Genomic DNA, 19,716 nt, shown 5'->3' with positions numbered 1-19,716 from the left:
ATTCAGCATTCCAGCTTTAACTGCGTGACAAAGAACACGTCAACAATCTCCAAAAATAGGAAATGAATGTTAGACAGAGCTGATTACATCGTACACCAAAGTCTGACAACTGTTCTTCTTAAGGTTGACCTCTAATGCCCATCGGGTCACAGATAACTATGCCGATAAACGAGGGAGAAGGAGTTTGCTTTTGTTGTTTGCCAGAAAGCTCCTTCAAAAACAATAATCATCAATAATTAACTGAAGGAAACAACCAAAAATTCAACTGGTGCATCTACACTTTCAGCAGCACTTCAAATGAAATTTCAGAGTAATGTTGTGAAGATCAAAACATTTCTTCTCTATGAGCCAAACGAGGAGTTTAAACAGCTGGTTCGTCCTGGGCTTCTCTTTCACTTTTATCTAAAAGGGCACAAAAATATCTTCATGCTAAACGACACCCCGCCGTCACACACAGCTTAGTTCATTTGTATTTTCAGTGTTACTGTTAAAGCATGGCCACCTTCTTCATCATCATCTTCCCCTCCAGCTATTTAAGTAAGCTCATGTACCTCAGCCTGCTGTTGAGGGTCAACAGTATATTTCAGAGTCAGGAGGGTCACATGGTCTGCCGTGACGTTACGTAAAGCCTTCGTTGGGACAAGTCGAGCCTGCAGCTTTCCTCCTACTCCTGTATCCCTGCCCCCCCACGCTTAACCTCACAGAAAACTGGTTATTTTGTGTAAGTTTTACAGTTTAATGTGTCAGTGTGGATCCAGACTAGCCTATTCACACACCAAAAATCACACAACAGCACAAAGTAACTGAGGCCAGTCAAGCGTTACGACTTCACTTCCTGTCTGCCGGCAGTCACAGACAGTGAAAACACACCATCCAGGTGAGTCACTATGTATTTATTTTAGAGGCACAAAATCTATTATCACAATTCAGCCTAAAAATATTGAGATTTTTGGACATTATTTAATCTAAGACACCCTGTCTGCTGTGCCTGCAGGGGATCCTCCCGACCCAAACACAAACCGACTGTTCTCGGCTCAGTGTTGAGGTTTTGATCCATAAAGCATTCAAACGGCTGACCTCCAGAACCTCAAAAGAGAGGACACGCGAGACAAAAGGCCTCAGAGATCCCAGAGAGAAGATCAAACCGGAAACTGGGTCTCCAGCTCAGAAACGTTCAGCTCAAAGACACAAAAGAAGTTAACACAAAAAGAGACGTCCATCACACACACACACAAAGATGCAGCCCTTGGTCTCACTGTAATCAGTGCTCTTCCTGCTCTGCTGTTGTTAATCAGACCACATGACAGCTCCAATGACCCAATCAGAGTCTGCAATTAAAAGCCAGGAAGCCTCCTGATCAGCTAGCTTTGCCTTAAGCCCCCAGGGTCAAAGGTTAATTTCCTTGAAGCGTGAGAAAGGCCTGGGTAATCACGGAGTAATCATTGCAGCCCGTACACAAAAAAATAAAGTTTGTTTGTATTCTCATGAGCACAGGGACACTGTGTGTGTGTGTGTGTGTGTGTGTGTGTGTGTGTGTGTGTGTGTGTGTGTGTGTGTGTGTGTGTGTGTGTGTGTGTGTGTTCATACCTGACTGTTGACTCCATGGTAGAATACTGGGCCTCTCTGTGCACGGCTCCATGGGAAATGTAGTCTAGAAGTCGGATCACACCAACATCACAGCTGCCGACTGTCAGAGAGAAGGAAATAAACATGCTTATACCTCAATGATCACACCTGTCCTGCAACAGGTGAAAGGGCAGCACATGTACTGTATACCTGAATATCAATCACTCATCAATAGGGTGGTCATGATACTAGAATTTCAAGCTTGACACCCAGGAAAATACTTGCCACCATTTTTGATAGTACAGGGGCAAAAAATGAGGAAAATAAATAAAATAACATAACTGTAAGGTGTATATCTGCCAAATGTTTTAAGGTTCTCTTTGGTAGTGCCAAAAATCAACAATATTCAGGCTGTCTGAGAGGGCGCTGTGGTGAGGCAGGCTGCCATCGTCACTGCACTCGTTCTCTCCTCAGCTTCAGTCATTAATAGAAATAAAACAGTTTTTACACATAAATAATCATTATCCTGTTAAATTAACAGACGGGCAGGACTGGTAGCATTTTCTGACTAGCTCGACACTGAACAGCAGAGTACAGCAAAGAAGCGACGGGGTTAAAATATGTGCGGATGACCACCTTCACTGACTGATGAAAGCTTCTCCAAGACCAAAAGGTCATTCAGGACTCCCTGGAGCCCTCAAGGACCAAAGACCACCCTTTAAGACTCTTTGCACCCTCTGAAGGACCACCTTAAAATCCTTGTTAAGGTCTCCGGGCACGAATCTGCCTCATTAGCTTGGTGTTGATGTCAGATAAGTGGAGCAGTGTGGCTGACAGATGGGGAGCCTCCTCCTCGCCTTCTCCAGCACAGAGGCCTTTTTATCTGACAGAAGAGGACTCGTCAAAGGAGGCTTTATGCAGTCGAGGAGGCCGATGTCCGCAGGGCGAGTTAATATTCACACCCAGAGAGCAGAGAGGAGAGTCCGGCTCAGGCCAGCGGGTTCGAGTCCGACCCAACAGGAAGCTGCTCACATGGCAGCCAAACTAACAAAATAAAAGAGTCAGGTCCAAGTCCAGAAACCGGAAATAAAAGTTCTATCCATGTATCCGTCAGCTCAGAGACAAAACTCCAGATGTACCCACAGATTTTCTCACAGTTGGATATGAAACACCCATTCAGATGAACCACCTCAGCTTTCTCCTTTCAGTGTGGAGGAGTGTGGAGGCTCCGAGCTCCTACTGAATGACTGAGCTCATGTCGGAAGCTCTCCAGAGGAAGCTCATTTCAGCCGCTTGCATCCTCAGTCTCATCCTTTCAGTCTCTACCCACAGCTCACAGTCATAGGTGAGAGCGAGCACACAGACTGACCATTAAATGGACAGTTCCCCTTCACGCTCAGCGGCTGAAAATAAATATAACCACATCTGGTGGGGGTTCAGTTCGGTCACCAGCTCCAGGATTGTACGTAGATCTTGTTGGCTCTTTTTTCTCAGCCCGAGCTTATAGAAAGCCAAAATCTTAACAGAGATTAAAATCCAATTACTGCACAGCCAGTTGTAAAAACATATGTCAGATAACCTTCAGTTTTGGTTTAACAGTCTGCACACAACTCCCTATCAGACATATATGACCCACATTTTTAAATAAATTAAAAAAAAAAAAATCACCCATAGAAAGAGATGCAGTTTGTTTAGCAATCAAGATGAGCAAAAACAGCCCGAACGCCAACAGAACAGACTTCAAACCATACCAAAAACTCACAGGTCAAAGGTCAGGGTCATCAGTGAGCAGTCTCTGAATCTTCCTCCTCCTCTTCTTCACACTACACTGACCTGCTGCTGCCAGAACTAACAGACTCAGCTGGAAAAAAGACCTCAAGACAGCGTGGAAAACTGATGATGAGCTGAGCAGCAGTTCTACAGAGAACCTCTGTGTGTGTGTGTGTGTGTGTGTGTGTGTGTGTGTGTGTGTGTGTGTGTGTGTGTGTGTGTGTGTGTGTGTGTGTGGAGCTCCACCCCAAGGAGGAAGAAAAAAGGCCGACAGCAGTGGGGTTTCAGCTGCTGAGTTATTATAGAACAGATGAGAAGAAAATAGATGTCCGAAGACGGGGGCTGAGAGCGGTCACGAGCTCGACTGAAAGGAAAAAAATAAAAGAAATCAAACAGCTGCTGCCTCTCGGTCCCACACACACACACAAACACACACACACACACACACACACACACACACACACACACACACACCTCTTTACAGATGGAGGCAGGACCATGAGACAGGCTCATGGTCCCGCTCGGTTTCCATGAATCCAAACATGCACTGAACTTTGGGCCGATGTCGGCAGGTAAGGTCGACGGTTGTTTATGCCCGCCACAAACAGGAGGAATCTCTCTGTTAGCCTTATGAGCTTAAACCATTTCCAAATAAAAATAAAAAGCTTCTGTGTGCAGCATATCAAATCATCTTAATCATCTTGTTTTTATACTCAAATGATAAGAGAACAACGTGTACATGCCACTGCTCATCTGATTTCCCAAACAAAACTGTTGTTCATTGTTCAGGAAAACTCTGAGCTTCAAATTCCACACTTTCCCACTGTGGTATCATTTTTATGAGGATTTAGAAGCTGGAGCTGCAGGGCTGGATTTCAGCCACAGCTCTGGCTCCCAACGATCACATCAGTGAGATGATTGTGACAAAAATGAATGCAAAAAAGGTACCAAAGTTCTCGTTTGGCACCTTCGGAGGAGGTAAAGGTCATGAAGAGTTTCTGGGGGTGAATCTGTGGAGGTTTCCCGAGGTCAGTGACTCCTTTCTTGCCCTGGTTTGCCTCCACATACATCCCGGAGAACTTTACCTCAAAAAGACCCCTACTGAGGACCCAACTCCATTCAAGACACCCCCCCACACATTTGAATCAAAGTTCAGGGAATTCCCCTTGAAACAGGCCTGTGCTCAGGCGCAATAAATGCCCAATGTCTGAGTGTAAAGCAGTCAAAAATCTAAATAATAGTGATGATTGTTTTTGCTGTAATTCAGCAGCTTTACCATCCACAAACAAAAAAACCTCCTCTGAGAGAAGAAATCTAAAAACTGATTGTTTTATTCACTGATTAATATTTTAAAAAGCACACAGTGAGCCGTGAGGCCAATTCTGTCGACACGTCTGCCTCAGCTCAAAATGTCATCGTGATTTCTGATCACTGGACTCCAGGTGCAGCTGTAATCAATCGTTTTGACCAGCTCAGCTGAAACGAAGGACTCCATTAAAATAAATTAGACTTCCTGTGAAACAACATCCTCGTGTCGATGTCTGTGCTGCCTTTTAAATGAGATCGTCTGTCCTGATGATGACAGCAGACCTTCGGTCTTGAGTCAGTGGGGCTAACTGAGGCCGGGCAGTTAAATAAAAGCCTCACAAAACCAGTTTGATGCTGGCATGGATCTCAGTCACATGTCCAACATTTCTCTTCTGGCATTCCTCGCCTGCATTTCTGCTCTCCCTATCAAAATAATAAAAAAACCAAAAACTTTTATTTAAAAAAAGCTGGATATATGAGAGATCTGTAAGGAAAAACAACAACTGTGCAGTCCAAGAGAGGGCATGCTTACAGTCAAAAAATAGACATCGTTTCCTAAGAGCAACTTTGTTTCCATTCAGTCTTTAAAAAGTGAATGAAAAGCAGCCGCCATCCATCCAGTCAGATGACGGTGAGTGCTGATGATGTGTCTGATGATTTACCATCACGACGAGCTGTTTACACACCGAAAAGCACCAACCAGCTATTTAAAGGAAGCCCGACAGTCGGAGGGGGAGAGAGAGAGAGGCAGAAACAGGAAGCTGCAAACACCGAGCTCATCCTGACTGCATGTTTACACTCCCTTCGTCTCAGATACACGTTATTACTGCACACATTCAAAACACTGTGGAAGGCATCAGCCCAGTCTCACAGAAGCTGCTGTTATCCTTTATCAAAGCTGCTGATCAGTGAGCTTAAAGATGAAGAAAAGCACCCATAGCTGCTCCATCCACCACCACAGCTAATAAACCTGAATGAAGAACAAGCTGACACTGAAGCTGAATCTTAGGGCTGCAATTATTTTAGTAATCGAGTATTCTATCGATTATTCCATTGATTACTCAAGTAATTGGATAAGAAACCCTTTTTTCACATTAACAGTTCATCTGCATATTTTAACTTCCATATTGCAGTTTTTCCCTGTGTGAAACAAACAGGGTGGATGGAGCAGCTACAAAGTTCTCTTTTCTTCACCTGCTGATCAGGTGGTTGATGAAGGACCTCCAGCTGTTTCCCAGTAAAGGTTTAATGGTGCTTACAGAAAACAGCGCTGCTGTTTTGGACGCTAGAAAAACGTTTACTTTCACTCCACCTGAGCTCACCGTCTGTATAACGGCTCCGCCTCTTTGCGCTCGTGCAGACAGACTGCACGTAAATCAGCTGCTGTTGCTGTTGTGTTATCAGTGTTTATGTTGAAAAACTGGGGGCTGCAAGAGTGTCGTGTTGTAATGCTTTGGATTCACAAGCATCCTCCTAAATACGTTTCTACTAAAGGTCTATATTTAGTCACTAATCAGGGATTAAAGTATAAAAAAATATTTTGACGGGGAAGGGGTCCTTCTGGTACCGAACGATCGCTAGTGCTAATGGCGGTGCTTGCTTACAAACTGTGGTTATAGCGATCCGTTCTGGGAGATGAAGTAGAGAAAAAAATAACTGCTGAAATTCTCAGCACAGCGATCACAACACACAAACACGCAGAGAGCGGTGGAGGCGGAAAAACATTCCAGTAGGTGGCAGTAATGCAGCTCTAAGCTGGTTTGGTCAACCGCAAACCCGCACGAAGAAGAAGGAGGAAGAAGAAGAAGACGGAGAACTGTAATGCTGCTAATGTGGGTGAAACGCACAGAGACACCTGAGCGCTGCAGAGTTTAAACGAAGCATCGAAGCAACAAATTTGCTTCGAGGATTTTTTATAATCAAACTATTCAAGTTACTCGAGGAATCCTTGCAGCCCTGCTGAAGCTGCATGTTTAATTTAATCAGAGCCCCTCTACTTAACCGCTCTCATTAAGATTATTTTAAAGGGTTAAACTGCTCTGAGGAAGCTGATGTTTACACGTAAATTCCTGAGTTTGAGTGACGTGTGAGATGATGGTGTGAAACCACAGTCTGAGAGGAAAGCAGTGAAACAGTCGTCCTCGTGTAAAAGCAGACTGGAAGAAGCACGCAAGCTGTGACGGCACATAAAGGAGCACATGGCAGAACGAGCCGGGAGTCTGCAGCTCAGAAGGCCGTCTGTCTGCGATGGGAAAAGAAAACAAAGTCCAGCATTAAACACCACTGAAGTCTCACTGTACTGCTGTATGCCTGCATCACCTCAGGGGACGCCGTGTGTGATTCCCAAACTGCTGTGGGCTGCTGAGCACGACGTCGCTGTTTTTTTAATGACCGCAAACTTAAAACAAAATGTGTGAGGATCCACCCCGAATGAGAAGCTGCAGCTCTACATTCAGCCATGTATGTGAAATACTACAAATATAATGCTGCTACTGTGCCATTACTTCATTTAAATCAGTGCAAGTACTATAGGAAATACTAGTTTTTGAAATACAGAGCTCCTCGGGACCACCTCCAAAGGGGACAACCCCCCTGTAGGGATTAAGTACCTGAGACTCCATCTCTGAGTACACAGCACTGAAGAAGCCTCTTGGATGAGGTGAAACATCTTCACAACCCTAAAGAACTCCAGCTCCCAGCTTTTTTCAAGCTCTCGAGAACTCCTCTGCAGTGACAACAACAACTCGCCGCCTGTTGTTGTTAATAAAACCATCAGCTCTGTAACGGTGCTGCATGTGGAGCACCTCCAGAATCAAAATTATTTTATTTTTCACAGTAAATTAAGTTATTCAAAAACTGTTTCTGCAGCCGTGTATGGGATACAGTCTCTAATTAGAAAATGTAAACATAAAACTGAATCAGCACCTCACACCTGACGCCACAGAATCAGCTGGTTTTTCCTACAATAACTACAAATGCAATAAAGATTTTTGCCATAACTGAGCAGCCCGAAGTCTTCGTCACAATTTGTGATTCTGTTGTATTCAGAACTTTCACGCTGTGTTTATGAGGGGCAACCAATGAGTAGAAATCTGCCTTAAAGGGGGAGGAGCTAAGAACAGTTGTTCCAGTCAGAGGATGAACTGAGGGCTTTGTGTTATAAACAAGGATGTTTTTTTAGAGCGTGAATAATCCAAAGCTACTCTAACAGAGCCACAGGAAAAAAAATGGAATTTAAATCTTAAATCTATGACATATTTTACTTATAAGTGGGTTTGGCCTCAATCTGTTTTCAATGATGTTTTAAGCTGTTAAGAAGCCTCACCTCACCTGCAGCAACGACAGGTGTGTCCATGTCCTCAAAATTAGCTGTTTACTTCCTCCCTTCATCACCAACAGGACAGCTCACCTACATTTTCCACAACAGCAGGCAGAGCCGGTGTCTTCAGCATGCACGGCAGGCTGGACGCTGCTGGCAGGAAGTGGAAGCGAAGCGTTCAGATTTCTGATCGCTGCAGTTAAAGCTGGCAGCTTTCACAAAGCCAACAGAAGCAAAGGGACGAGCGTGGAGGCTGGGAGGAGAAGCTAATGCCATCAAAATGAACCAGCAGTCTGAGCTAATTGAAATTAAAGACCAGAAAGGAGGAGGGAGGGTGCAGCGCTGCATTCACAGGAGCTCGGCTGAGTGGGAAAACTCAGCGGCACACGTTTCCTCATGGCTGCAGCATCAGGCTGAAAAAAACAGCGAGTCTGAAAAGAGCCGGTTCAGACAGAATAGGACCATAACCTCTCCTGCTTTCACAGCTCACTTCTCACAGTTTACATAGTTTAGCTGTCAGATTTTCAAACTTCTAAGGCCCGTAAAGATTAAATCTGCTGATTTTCAGCACTTAAAAACTGGCAAAAGAACCATTCAGAACAGGGCTGTAACTGAAGACTGGATTAAAGCTCACATGGACAAAAGATGAGGAAAAAAGTCAAATTTATGAGAAAAAAAAAATCCTTGGATTCGATTACTGATTGGTCATGACGCTGTAATCTGCACTCATTTCACCTCACACACAAAAACGATCACGTCTGGGTTACCTGCCAGCTTTCATTGGCACATTTAGGGTGCCCGACTGTTCGGATCTTTATTCACTGTGCAGGGATGAGCTGTGTCCAGAACAATACAGCTTACATTCATGCAGATTACTTCACACAGCATGAAGACCGGAAGAAACATACTTAACAAATGAGAAACCAGTAAAATCATCCATCAGTCCCCCAACACCACCAGCACCAGCACCCTGAAACAGTTCTGACCGATCAGGTGAGTAAAGACGGTCTTTCATACTCTGAAGCAAGTCACACACTATGATCAAGGTGAGGAAGAGACAGCTCTGTTAACAAGCTGTCTGAGACTTAAGAGGTCAGGGAGGGGAGGAGTCAGAGGTCAGGGGACATCATCACTGCACCTATCAGCCACGAGGATTACTGAGAAAGAAAAAGCAAATCTGCCTCAAGAATGAAGGAGGAACTCAAGCAGACGCCTGAAGGTAAAAGATTTCAGTTCCTCCTTCCTAAAAAGTTAGACCAGCTCAGACTTCCTTTAAACGACACGAACGCTCCATTTTTACCAGCCTGCAGATTTCTCCTCACAGGCCACATTTCCTAAACGGGACAACTCTAACTTAAACCTTCTCCTAAAACAACTGAGACAATTAAGCCATATTTAAAGTAGTAAGCTGTGGTTATAAAATGGATTTCTTTAGTGTGGAAGTCAGACTGCACACAAATAACCTAAATCGTCAAAATGCAGAGAAATAATCTTGGAAACGTTTGTTTTGGTCAGCAGATGCTCCAAAACAACAGTTTTAGTTCAGAGTTCAGAGAAACAGACATTTTTCAGCCTTTTCTCTTCTATTGAGCCACTTAATGTTATTCTGTTTTATATTTTTACCTCTCCAGTGGATTTCATTCCATCTGTCCGGGTAGTTTTGTTCCATGTATCCAGCATATTTCCATCCATCCATCTATCCAAAGTGTTCTTCACTGTTTTTATTCTTCACATCAACAATGAGACCAAAGTGAGCTGCAGGAGACAAACAGGGCTGGAGCCGGCTGGTGACACTAAATATGCTGAAAACACTGCAGAGCCTTGTTTTGTAATGTGGTTCCTCTGCTGTGGTGCGGTGAACCCTTCAGATTTTTGAACTCTCGAGGAATTCGGTCCTGTTCATTGTCGTCACATGACCGCACAAATAATCACATTTAAAAGAGGTGGTTTGATGTGAAACAGAGCACATCCATCCATCAGGACGAAGGGATGTCTCCTCCTATTCGACCCCCGAGCCAGCGGGATCTTTCTGCTGAATTATTTACTGGGATGGGTTGTGTGTATTTAAAGCAGAGATCAATACCATTAAAGGTCTGTTGGAGCCGCTGGAGGAAGGAGGAGGTCGGAGCATGGAGGATGTTTCGACCTTCAGCTCAGTCAGTAAATTAAGTTATTTGCATTCATCATTTTGGAGTTTGGGAATTCATACGGAGCACTTTGCATTATTTTCCAAAGTTTAAAGTCAAAATGCAAAATGATTAAGCAAGCTGAAGGCTTCCAAACTTCCAGATTTGGGAAGATCGGGTCCTGTAGTTTCACACCTTCACAGACAAAATTATTTCTTAAAAACGTTCTTTATTCTCTGACCCAGTTATGATCCTGAACTTGTCTCGTAGCTCGTTAATACCCCTCATTAACTATAAATGGAGCAGTGGGTGTCAGACGGAGTAGTTAAAGTTATTGATGGAGAATCAACCTCAACAAGCTCACTGTCTGAAAATCAAAATGGATCAATGAAAACACAAAGTTTGGGAATCACTGCAGCACATTTTACTGGAGAAGTTAATCTGAGCGGGAATAACGTTAAAAACTGAAGGATTAGCTCAAAAAAAGGGCCTGACAGACACTACCAGTTCACCTGCCTGTTCACCGGTGAAGTGAATAAACAGCAGGCATCTACCATGCTGTGCAGGAAGCTCCGTGTTTGTAAGCTAAAGTTTATCATTGGTCCAGCAGAGATATTGATTACATCAGATCAGCCATTCCCAAACTTCAGACTGCTGAGGTTTAATAATATTCTCTGATCAACACACAAGCTGACCCTGAGGCTTTGGGTTTTCATCCATTCATTCTGATCTTCTGATGACTTGTTGGACCTGATTCCCCATCAGCAACTTTGTTTTCCAGATGAAGTTTTTTTTCCCAGCGTTACAGATATGAGACGAGTTCAGGATCAAAAACATGTCAGAAAAGGAAGAATATCAGTGAATAAGTAACTTTTGGTTTTGTTTCATTTATTTGCTTTTGTCTTCAAATGTAAATGTTTCATGAACATTTTCCATTAAAGTCAAAAAGTCCTTTAGGTCTCAAGATAAATGTATGAGAAAAATCAATTTGATATTAGAACCAATCCCAAAATTACCCTGTAAAAACTTCCATAATTAAACCAAAAACCTTAGTTTGATTCGACCTCTGGGATCCTTAACCCAGGATGCAACTTTTAGGATGATATATTCCGGTTTATTTAAGGTAAATAAAAAAGTATTATTATAAATGACTTCTCCCAGCCCTCCTCAGTGCGTGCACGGCCTAGCAGGGGTCCTCAGCCCACAGTTTGGGTCACCGTGTTGGGTACAGCCCAGTCTCACATAAGAAGCAATCCACAATTTCGAGTTCGTGGACACAAACCATCGCATCCTATCACGCCAGCAAGGAGGAATCTATAAGTACTTCGACAGGACGAATATTTCACGTCAGAAGCATGAAGAAAGCGAGGAGGCGTCACCATATCAACCAAGAAAACAACGCTTTAAGGGAACTCATGAACCCAGACCACGATGTTTTCCTGAAGCTGACCCAGGAGTTTTTAACCAACCACGAATTCTTTATTAGTAACGTATTTAGACGGATTTGAGAGAACGGTATGTGGACATGAATCAGACACAAAAATACTGTAAAATGTGTGTTTAGAAACATGAATCAATAGATCAAAGGTGGCGAGTGTTTCATAAACTGCCATGAAACTGTGTGGTTACATAATATTTATAACATTGTGTCTAAACACTGTTGATTCTGCCCATCATCACTGAGACCGCCTCTTCTCTCGTATCTTTGATCAACGATCACACGTTCGGAGAGAACAGGTCGTAGGTTTGGGTCCCTTCCTGCTCAGAGTTTTTCCTGGTTCGCTGTTAAAGCTCGGACGCCGGCCCAGGTGCACCAAAAACAGCAAGAAAAAAAAAAATCCAACACAAACAAGCTACAAACTGATTAACCGTTATCTACCACCTCTGGTGCTACAAATGCACAAACTGCAAAGACCCGTCTGCATTTTCCTGAGCTCAGGTTTAAGATTCCCAGGAAAAACTCGAGTCACCTTTGCCACAAATCCAGGAGAAGGAAAAACACTCAGGAGGAGGATATAAAACCTCTCTGCGGGGACGGAGGTGAAGAATTGTTCCTCTGTGTGCTCAGCTCCCATTTACTGCCTTTATTTATCTGCAGAGAGGCTGGATGTATGGGGGAGGGGGAGGGGGAGGGTGGATTGCATGTTTTCCTCCCTGGCTCAGCCACTCTGTCTCCAGGCTGCCGGGGGGAGGAGAAGGAGGAGGGAGGCGAGGCAGACAGAGGAGAACGCTGGAGATGTGAAACCTGATCTCCTTCCCTCCTTCCTACCTTCATCCCTCCTCCTCCTCTTCCAATGCCACCTCGCCAGAGCCTCCGAGACTCCGCGAGTAATCTGATCCTCAGCCTGCAAGACTGGAAACCCACTCTGAGAAAAGGATGGAGGGAGGGAAGGAGCAGGAAAAGGAGAGATGGAAACAGAGCAGAGGAAAAGGGAGAGATTCCCGAGCTCAGCCTCTAAGGGTAGAAAGTCTCCCAGGAGAGGGAAAACTGAGACGAAGCACAGCGAAGAAGCAGAAGAAGAAGAAGCAGTGAGGAGAAACAGAACCAGATGGAAAAAGGAGCTCAGCGAGTTTGTCAACCAGCTTTTAATAACAGAACTGGGCCAGAAAAGGAGACAACATGACCATAAAACTACTTTTAGCTCTCATTTCTGCCTGCTGCGTTACCAAAAACTGCCTTCAAATAAAGGTCAGACCTGTAACCTGCAGCGTTTGTCCATTTAAGTTTTTAAGATGCAGTTTAAGGTTATTTTGAGAGAAATTTTTGGCACCGCCCCCAAAACCAAAGGAAAACCACGGGCGTCAAAATGACAAACTGAAAAGGAAAACAGCAAATCGGACGCTCCCTGAACGTGTCGCAGAGCACTCCAACGAGCAGAACTTAAATAGAAGCTCTCAGATTTCCAGCAGCGACCTCGACTCTCACGCAGACTGGAGATGCCCCCCAGCACTGCCCGGGTCATCGTAGTACCCAGGGGGCAGCGGCTGCTTCACATTCAGAACACTACAGATAATCTGATTCATCATCTGCTGTTTCTGTGCAGCGAGGGCTGAACCGCCTGGGGGACTACTCTAGATTTTAATAAAACTGTCTTCATTTACATATTACTCTGTTTTCGTGGTCGGATGACTGCACGGGCCTGAAACAGTGATGCAAACGTCGCCCATCAAGACTAAACCAGCGCTTACCAGCCCGCTTCACGTTGCACTTTTGCAGCAGAGCAGTCGTCTGATAAAATTCCCGCTGACGTCGGAGTCCTGGAAGTTCTGTTCTTCCAGCTTTATCCACACAATTGTAAAATGACCAATCAGAAAGGCCGGAGCTTCGTGCTAGCGGTAATGCCGGTACAGATCACCTGCGCTACGTAATCACCGCCAACTTTCTAAGAAACAGGAGCAAAAAAAAAAAAAATTATGTAAGGTGTGATTTTTAAACATTAAAGCATGCAAACATATTCTAGTACCCGTCTCCCCAAAAAGTAAAATGATGAAGCTGTCAAAGGGCTGTTTAGCAGATGTTAAAAAGCCTCAGAAATGTTTCTGTTGATGGAGAGACTCTATGAGAGCTTAACTGAAAATGTCAGTTTCATCTTGTTTTTGTCACAGTTCAAACTCTGGCTCCCAGCACAACAACAATCTCCCTCCTGTCTCTGTGTCAGTGAGTAAGGTCGGTGCACAGGGATGATGATTTTTCTGTGCTTTGCTTCTTCGTGTCACACAGACTGCCTCGGTGAAGTCTGAACTGGGGAGTTTTACCCATAAAAACCACATTACGCAGCACGTGTCTGCAGCCACAATCACAGCTACAGTCTGAATGTGATTCACCTCAACTGAGGGTGCAGCGACTCACACTGTGGTCACACACAGAGGCTGCGTGCACAAATGTGGGAAAAATAATCTGGAGACGCCTCCAGAAAGACTTACAGTCTGCGGATGACGATCATATTCATCATCCATTAACCCCCTGATTATATACTCCATTTATCAATTAACCACTCTGTCTCTACTGTCAAACTACAGAAAAACTCCCACAGCCTCGTCCAACTAACAGTACTGATTACTGGATTAATCGTTAAAAAGATGCACTGATTAAACTGTAATAAAATCTGCTGTGGATGAAGTTTCTGTGTAATAATTAATGCCTGAACAATATGACACTATGCAGAGGTTTAACCCTTGATTATCCTCCGTTGCAGACACAGCTGGAGACCCGACAGCTGAGCAGTCGTTCCTGTTACACGTCTCTGAAGTCCGCCGCCTGGGTGCGTGCACAGTTGGTGCGTACGAATCTGCACGGTCACAAAAACTGGGGAAATAAATGTCTGCACAGACCCTCACGCTTGCCGCCTGATGGCACAGACCTGAGTGGCTCTCCTGTCCATGGAGACTCACTCAAATGTTTTTAATAAATTACAAAATCCTGAATGGGCGAAGAAAACCGAGTCTGTGGCTGCACGGTCGCGATCACAGCATTTAGTTTTTCCAAAAACAACTCGGCGCTCCCTCCTCAGACGCCACCAGCATTAACTGGAGACCAGTCTGGTCCCAGTACAGAGAACTGGTGTCATTTTATAAGAATAGATGAGATAATTGCTGAATAGAAGGAGAAATCATGCATCCCTGGGGATGTTTAAGGAAGCTGAACGGGTTTTCAGATGTTCTTCTTCAGTTTCTTTCAGTTTAAAATTGTAAATGTGACTGAAAAATAAAGATTCAGCGGGTCTGAACCCAGCGAGGACATGAGGACGGTCGGTCTCGTCTCTTTCAGAAACAGCACCTCCTCTCTGCGTTTCTCTTGTTGTGGCCTAGCTCGCTCGCCTGCTGTCAGAGTGTTATTTCGGTTACAGCGATCTGGGCTTGGCTGAGGAATGTACAGCTGTCTGGCGTACGGATAATACTAGATTTTAATTTCTAACACCCCCTCTCCGCCCTGCCGTGTGCCTCTGCTCCCTAACAGGGAGGAGGAAGAGGCCTGCAAAGGTAGAGGCTGTCAGATCAGCGCGCAGCCTAAATGCTCCTCTGTGACGGGGACACCGAGCAGGATCCACACACTGCAGCGATTTAAACAGAAATCAGAGCTTTCTGAACAGCAGAGTTTGTGAAGCTGCTGGCAGACAAAAGGAATCTGAAGCAGCATTTTGATGTGTGGTTTCCACTGTTTACTGTCTGAGGTTCGTACTGCTGCACTGACAGGCACACTTTTGTTTGTTAGCCCGCAGCGTTAAACAGTCTGAAAACAAGTACAAAACAAATAAACAGAATTTAACACACAAATTTGATACAAGATCAATAAGCAGGCACCCTGCTGAGACGCCCTTAAAGGTGTTAGAAAGACCCAAACAAGCAGTAAACAGTCTTATGAGACTTTAGATGCTCTTAAAAATAAAACCCAGAGGTTAACATCTACAGCAACATTTTTGTCTTGATTGTCACTGAAGACCTTTTAATGACCCACATGCAGGAGGCAGATAAATGCCAGCAGTCAGGTGCCCACACGAGCAGTCAGACAGGTTTTCCTCCTCGTCACAGCGGGCATTAAAAGACACCTTTCTAAAGCGATGTGGGTCAAACATGTTTATCTGAGGCCCGTACGAGGCTTCAGCAGTCAGCCTATCTGCTGGCAGTTTAGAGTGAAAATGATATCTGTGTTATTATCCCCGCATCAGAAATCAATCACAGGAAAATGTGGGACGATCTTTGTAGATCGCCTGTGAGAATACAGGGAGAAATTTTTACATCGCCTGATATCATTGCTATAGCAACACCATGCATTACGCTCCCAGGTGTGTGCAACAAACCCGGCATGTCTGAGGGCGAGAGCAGCGTCAGCCTGATGACTCAGTGCCTCAACATCCTGCAACAAAGCACAGTGCTGCCCAAAATATACAAGAAACACCACCGAGCACAACCCGGCTGCAAAGGAGGATACGAGCTGCTGGTGACATCGTGGAAACACACGACTTTAAGCAGCTGTTAAAACATTCGACCCAACAGACGACATCCAGGCAGGAAACATTTTTCAGTTTGATCCTGTGACAATATTGTGCCTGACAAGTTATGATAGTTATTATTAAGCAGTTTTTTTCCTTCTACTTCAAAGGTAAAGTACCTGGGCTACTTTTGTGCTTGCATTTGATTTATACCATGTCATCAGATGTAATGCTGAGTCACTGTTATTACTATAACATGCTATAATGCTGCAATAGTCCATCCTCACAAAAGTAGGATGGAAAAATGCCCTTTATTTACTTACACATATAAATGCTGCTGCCTCAATGATATATCGCAGATTTTGTTGAAATATTGTGACATAATTTTGAGGCCATCATCACCCACTCCTGCTCAACTGTTCGCCCACACGTGGCAAGCAGCACATCTGGACCCCCTCTGCCTCCACAGCCAAAACCCATTACCGGTTATTTTAACATGTTCTAAATGTAAAACCGTGTAATGCAAACTATTATTGATGTTGTTATTTTGGAGTTAAATCATCTTCTTCTTTCTTATCACTCTCTTACATTATTTCTCCACACTGAGCCCTCGAGGGTCCACAGAATAACCCAAACCGAGCAGTTTTTAATCATATTTAAAATAATAAATCATGATGTTCAGAAACTTGTCGTAAGCAGGAATGAAACTGTGGTGCCGGCCTGAAGGAAAATCACAGTTTTTTGCATTTTAAGTGGAAAATCGTCCCTTTGTTTACACAGACACAGATCAGTTAGTCTGAGAAAGCAGAGAGACGTGCTGATAGATCCGAGGTCATGCAGGAAGGGGTGGATGTGCCGGTGTGAATGCAATCCTATGAAAGGTGCTCAGCTGCCTCTCCGGGGAGTCTATCCTCCTGCTGGTGGACACCAGCTCCGAGACTCCAGGACCAGTTTCTCTGATTTAAAAATTACAATGTCTGATAAACAGACTCTTGAAAATCCTTCTCACCACGTCCTTCAATTTTTAAGCAAGTTTAAAAGACACAAAGGTCATATTTTTAATGTTAAGTCCTTCAAGACTTTAAGGAGCTACAGGAGGCGATTCAGAAACCCGCTCATGTCCCAGTGTGGACACAGACATCCGGCTGTTCAGAAACACTGCAAAGAAATAAAAGCATCGATCCTTAATCGATCAGTCTGTTATCGAAGCAGTGATCGTATCGATTATGAGCTGCAGAGAAATTAACGCAAACAGAAACATGGCGGAATAAACAGAACAGAGAAAAGCTGCCAAACAGCCGCTAACAACAATTTAAAATACTTTAAAATGCACAAACTCAGCACGGAAACGCAAAGCTCACCGTTGTCCCTTACCTGCCTGCTCAGGTGGGACAAAAATCAAAGTTTAAGGCAGGTAAGTGGACACAAACACGGCTGAAGCCAGGCGCAGTTAGCCCACGATGCTAACCAGGTTAAAAACAATAACACCCAGTAACGAAAAGAGCTGTTAAAAGCTTTTTACAGGCCTTTAAAAAGCGTTTAAAACCTGCGTGTTTACCTGCGTTTCCCTCGTATTTGAGCACCTGGAGCCGCTCGGGGCTAACGCGGAGTTAGCGGCGCTAACAGGAATGCGGCTAACAGAGCTGCAAACGTCTTCTCCCGCAAAAAACTTCACCAAAAGCCCCTGAAATCGCTCCTACACCCCCAAAAACGTCGTTCCCGGCGCTTTGACGAAGCTCCGGAGGGTTTATGGCGATAATCCGACACTTTTTAGCCCCAAACGAGCCAAATTTCTGCGGCAGCAAAACTGAAGCAAACTTTTTTTTCCACGACAGCAGTTAGGACGGGGATGCGTCTATCTCCTGGCACAGGAATAAAATCTGCTCACCAAGCGAATTTAATACTCATTCCTTAAGCTTTCTTCCACAACAAGACACATTAAAATGATTTTAAACACACACAAAGGCAAACACACTTAAAGCAGTGAAACTAAAAAAAATCCTCAGGGAATGCGTGCGCCCAGCAAATAGACGGCTCTCAGACCCGCAGCTCCGGGTGAAGTTTGGGGCTGTTTCGCTCACCTTTCTTCCGTTTCTTTAATCTCTGCCCCGGCTATTCCACTCCTTTTTCCGCCTTATTTCATCCTGAAAGTCCGCTCCCGCTCCAGCCTCGGTCCTGCCTCGCTCCGTTATCCCGCACAGAGGTGTAATTTCCAGGCTTGTGGTCGCGTCCGTCGCTACGTGCGCTGCGCTGCGCTCTGCGGCTCTCCACAGCCGCGGATCACAAACTCCAACACCAGCCGAAGATCGTCTCTCGCCCTCGCGATGACTCACCATGCAGGGCAAACACCGGCCGAACTTCCTGTCGGAACAAGTGGTGTGGAAACTGCGCCCGCGCTGTTTTACCTTTCAGTGGCATTTAAAAAAATGCGACATTAAATCCGGAGGCTTTGAACGGCTCAGGTGTGCAGCTTTTACCTGTTTCTATTTTCCTCCCTTTTTTCTATTCCACCTCGCTTTATTTATTTATTTATTTTAATATTTTCCTCTTTAAAGTGTCATCCTGATAATAAATAACTGCTGCTGGTTTTTATTGGGGGTATTTTGAGGAGGCCACAGGAGTCACTGATGATAAAAACTAAAGGCTCATTCTGGTCATTTTATTCAGATTTTAAATAATCATTAATGATCTTTGCTGAGTTATGAAGGCCATTCCTGCCCACAGATCTAATCCAGGTTTTCCAGGAGCTCAGGATCAGGATAGATGCTTCTTACAGCATTACCGCCACTCCCAGGATCACTGTATGAAGTATTTGTGTTACTGTGATGCAAATACTCATTTAAAAATTAAAAAAAAATTAGATTAATTAAAAATGTTGTTTCATCCGATATTAAAATATAATCTGGCTTCTTGTTAGTTCTAAGAGTTAAAATTGATGTTTATGAGCTGAAAGAGTCAATCATCAGCATCATGTCTGAGCTTTAATGCTGTCTCAACAATAATGTTGGTGGTTAAAAAAGTGAAGTAAGTCTATAAATTATTCTAATAACCGCTTAGAAAGTCAGCGATTTATTCTAGGAGCTGTTTTTGGTCTCCAGACAGCAGCAGAGTGAGACCTCTTCCTTTATTCGCTCCTCTTTGAGTCCAATCTCTGCTGCTCAAAGACCTGCAGGCTTTTATTTTGAAATGCAAGCAGGAGAAGATCCTAGCTCCCTCTGGTGGCTGCTAACAGGACATCACCATCAGGTCATATTCAGGTCTTTCTGACTGTAAACGCGGCAGCTGGAAAAGTTTTGAATGAATCTGATAAATCTTTGTAGCTCAGAGGTCATGTTACAATCCGCTAAAATCTGGCTCACGTGACCCACAGAGGTCACAAAGGTCAACTTCATGATTTATTGGTGGAAAATGGACAAAAAGCCTTAAACTCAGAAACCATGATTCTGACCAGTGAGGTGTGTATTGTCAGCATATAGAAAGTACCTTAAAAAGATTTAAATATCAGGTCACATTTGACCTCTGACCTCTCCTTCAAGGTCAACAGATTGATCTGAAGGTCAAAGTGATAATAATCCTGTATGGAGCTGGTTTTGTTTGCATGGTCTGTGATGATGTTGGTGTGTGGGGACTCTAAATATCACATCACAGTTTGCATCCAAATGTCATCACCTTTGAGTGCTTCTTGTTATTGTGGCTG

General features: G+C 44.2%; 1 protein-coding gene across 7 annotated transcripts in view; it reads right to left on the bottom strand.

Moving 5' to 3' along the window:
- Positions 1 to 18,318, bottom strand: part of bmpr1aa (bone morphogenetic protein receptor, type IAa) — a 50,548-nt gene extending 32,230 nt beyond the window's left edge. For 5 of the 7 annotated variants that reach the window (XM_030748395.1, XM_030748393.1, XM_030748391.1 and 2 more), the window contains exons 1-2: positions 18,101 to 18,318; positions 1,588 to 1,687 (exon numbers count right to left, since the gene is read on the bottom strand). The gene's annotated coding sequence lies outside the window, so the exon portion shown is untranslated. Of the gene's footprint in view, positions 1 to 1,587; positions 1,688 to 13,278; positions 13,473 to 17,577; positions 17,775 to 18,100 lie in introns of those variants that run through there. The other 2 variants (XM_030748394.1, XM_030748392.1) reach the window with 2 other exon arrangements.
- Between the last annotated feature and the right edge of the window lie 1,398 nt (positions 18,319 to 19,716).

The sequence above is a fragment of the Archocentrus centrarchus genome, chromosome 15, assembly GCF_007364275.1.
Source record: "Archocentrus centrarchus isolate MPI-CPG fArcCen1 chromosome 15, fArcCen1, whole genome shotgun sequence".
Lineage (NCBI taxonomy): Eukaryota > Metazoa > Chordata > Actinopteri > Cichliformes > Cichlidae > Archocentrus > Archocentrus centrarchus.
This window is presented reverse-complemented; position numbering and strand designations above follow the sequence as displayed.